Source organism: Mercenaria mercenaria, chromosome 12 (assembly GCF_021730395.1).
Source record: "Mercenaria mercenaria strain notata chromosome 12, MADL_Memer_1, whole genome shotgun sequence".
NCBI classification, from domain to species: Eukaryota; Metazoa; Mollusca; class Bivalvia; order Venerida; family Veneridae; genus Mercenaria; species Mercenaria mercenaria.
Genome location: NC_069372.1, coordinates 34,693,097 through 34,696,624, shown reverse-complemented (window position 1 = coordinate 34,696,624; position 3,528 = coordinate 34,693,097).

Below are 3,528 nucleotides of genomic sequence, written 5' to 3'. Positions count from 1 at the left end.
ACACCATATCTCTATTGGATATGCCACTCTTGTAGATATTGCATTCAAGTGTGAACGACTTTTCAATCTTACACTGAAACAAACAAATACCGGTATCCTCTATGTTTTACACATCGTCAATATTTTAAAGCAATGTATCTAAATAGCCAGCGTTCGTATACGGTGAGCAGCGAATTTGAAATACTAAACTTAATTTTACGTTTTAAAAATAGGTTTGGGTACTCCATAAAAAATTAGCGAAAACAAAGGGAATTTAAATATAACAGTTGCTTTTTGCATAGTCTGAAAATCGTCAATAAAATATATAAGTGCGTGCAGTTTCACTGAAGGTAACTCTGAGCATATTGCTTAAAGCAGTCCCTCAAAATATTACCCCTTAACAGAAACGCACGTTTTCATACAGGCTATCCATGACCTGAAAGTCACAGACTAGTCTGCCCTTGGTACACTATTTAGACACTACGCGAAGGCGCTTCAGGAATTGTAGTAACTTCCAGCAAGCAATTTTTTCAGCTAAGGAAAAAGAGAAAAAATACAGGGACTTAGGTCGGGCGAATAAGGAAGGTGCGGCAATTGATTGACCAGCAGGTCCTGTAAATACTGCTGTACAGCTGCACAATTTTGCTCTTGAAAGCAGATACATTTTCATGAATAAGGGAGATGCCCCGTAAACAAGTCTGTGGGCGACGTTTAACCTGTGAACCTTTCCAGTAATAGATATGCACCTTGGTATTTGTACAATAGGGCCTTTGGAATTGAGGGAAATTGCGTAAAAGCACTGTTTGCAACTTTGAGTTTGTTTCGCGATAACTGGTCCTTCCTGCCCTTTCCTAAACCGCTCTTAGTTGTTTATCCGCCGTTGAGGTTCGAAATGCATATCCATGTCTTTTCCCTGTGAGAGGTTCATTCAAATGCTTTTTTGCAAAAATGAACCCTTTTGGCGGTTTGCCAACCTTGCAAACACCTGTAATAACTTCAACAAGTGTTAAGTCAGAATTTCATGAACACTTCCCGATGGAATGCCCACAGATGCAACTATTTGAGAAACTGTATATCCCGAGTCTCCTGCTACAATTGCAGCTTCAGCAGCAATGTTATGAGAGGATGCTGACCTTTTTAGGACGCCCTACATGAGGTAAATCTAGGACTCTAGATCCTCCCTGAATAAATAGAAGATATTTGTTTGTTTCGAGTGGATATGGTATATATCTCATCGAGTAGTAATAACATTTTAAGAATATTTTAAGCTTTTACGAGAGCGAGCAATTTAAAACATGCGCTCTGCACATCGTGATGAGAAACAATATCCATTCAAAACAAAAACACATTTTCTTCTCTCTTTTTTTACTTATTCGGTGGCAAAGGGGGCGGAGCTATATCACCCACAGTGTGAGTGATAACCAGTGACTGATATGGAATTTATTTCACTGATAGAATGCAAAATTTCATTAGTTAGCATCAAATAAATAAGCTTTTCTCACTTTTCTCAGAAAAATCTCTATTTTTAGAAATGCTGGAAAATCTTATCTCTCATGGGTTATCCCACACTCCCGTGACGGACTATTTCATGCACTGAATATACATATTATTTATGTAAAATAATTAAAAATCAGGTACCTTTATCTTTTCTCTCCGTTCCTTATAGTGTATTTATCGATTCAAAATTCGTTACTTTATGATAAGAACGTACCGTTACGCTACAAACGATAAAACTAAAGCGGAACTTTGTTATTATGCGTCACTGAAATGTCATGACCTCACTTCTGCTTACGGACGTCAATTTCCCGCGTTTTAAATAGTTCCATATTTTCATACTTGTTTTCATTGTTTCTGTTGTGGTAAATGAGAAATAGAATCCATCATTGGTGTTCGTAAAGATCGAAAATCCCAACCCTCTGGCGCACCGCTCAAGTCTTAAACTCGGCACAGCCTCGTTTAAGACTTGAGCGGTGCGCCAGAGGGTTGGGATTTTCTGATCTTAACCGAAGACCAATGACAGATTCTCTATATCCACCTATTAACTGTGGATTGCGAAGGGGAAGGATCACCGTAAAAAGTTAAAATCTTGCAGAATTTGCTTGGCTTTTATATTCAGAAACAACGCAGTTTATGTAAGATCTAATTTGAGCTTCCATGCAGCTAGGTTGAAGAACAATAATGTTTGTACGGAGAAGAGCATTTTTATCTATCAGTAAGCTTAGTCCAATTGTACATGCACTCATCAGTTACCTGATCTACGTCTGTGCCTGGTGAAAATATATATAGTTACTGCATGGGACGGAATATGCACTTACGCAAGTAGAGTTAGCTTTCCAAAATTAAACTACCTGCATGGGACTCAGTATACGCACTTACGTCAGTAGAGCTAGCTTTCCAAAATGAAACTGCCTGCAGTATCGTGCCGGATTCGATATGAATTGCATAATGGCATGTGACATATTTTGCCAGTATTTTCATACAAATACCTGGCTCAATTACTTCGTCACCAAAATAAACCGTAAAAAGAAGTCCACATCAATCATTTAAAATACAAACTTTATATTGGATGTTATTCATTAGGAGGTAAGCATGCTTTCAGCACCAGACATGTGTGATACTAATAATGTATCAAAACAACTAAGACGTCTGCAATTACATGTATATGAGAAAAAAATCATTTTAGCTCCAATGTCAGTAAACTAAAAAAAACAGTGACACTGAAGAAACTTTTTATAAAGAAATATATATTTTCTATGCACGTTTCGACAAAAGCTGTCACAAACAGTCCTAGTACTCCTTTGGTAAACAATGATATATTTAAAAGCGATACTGAACAGCAAACATGTGATTAAACCACTCGAGTCTACTTTATTTTTTATATGTAAGTTTAAAAAAAAATTAAACAGCTTCGGTACTTACTCTGTTAGGCTCTTGAAATAATACTTGAAATGATTTGATAAAATAAACTATTGCTTTTATAGACAACATATGTTTTTTCTTAAAATATCGAAACCTATTGACCACCGTTCATACATGGACAGTGGATTGGAAATAAAAGTTTTAATTGCAAAATCTTTACTGACGGTTTAATCAATAGAAGTACAGAGGTTATTGCATGCACTTAAATTTTACGTAAAATGTCAAAAGGACATGAATAACATAGAATCACAAATAAAATGAGTTAGAAAAAAAACAAATCGCCTTATATTACAGAAAATGGAAAATGGAGCTGATGTGACATGCTTGTGTCTTGCAGTAATGATCCTCATACTTTAATTCTACAACCTCTTATATAATTTAATAAAAGTTTTAATGTTTTCTTTTCTTGGTGTAACTAATGAAATAATTTCATTCGTACGTCAAGACCTGCAAGTAACCAAGTGCGTTCTTATCTAATGACCGACGTATAATCAAGTACTGCCCTATGCTTGTATCAGTGCTAAACTATTGTAACTGCATATATTTAAGAAAAGGGATTGTGGTTTTCAACAAAGGCAGCGATATCTCTTCTTTGCACTTTTGTGTGGGCTATTTTTGAATTCTTAATAT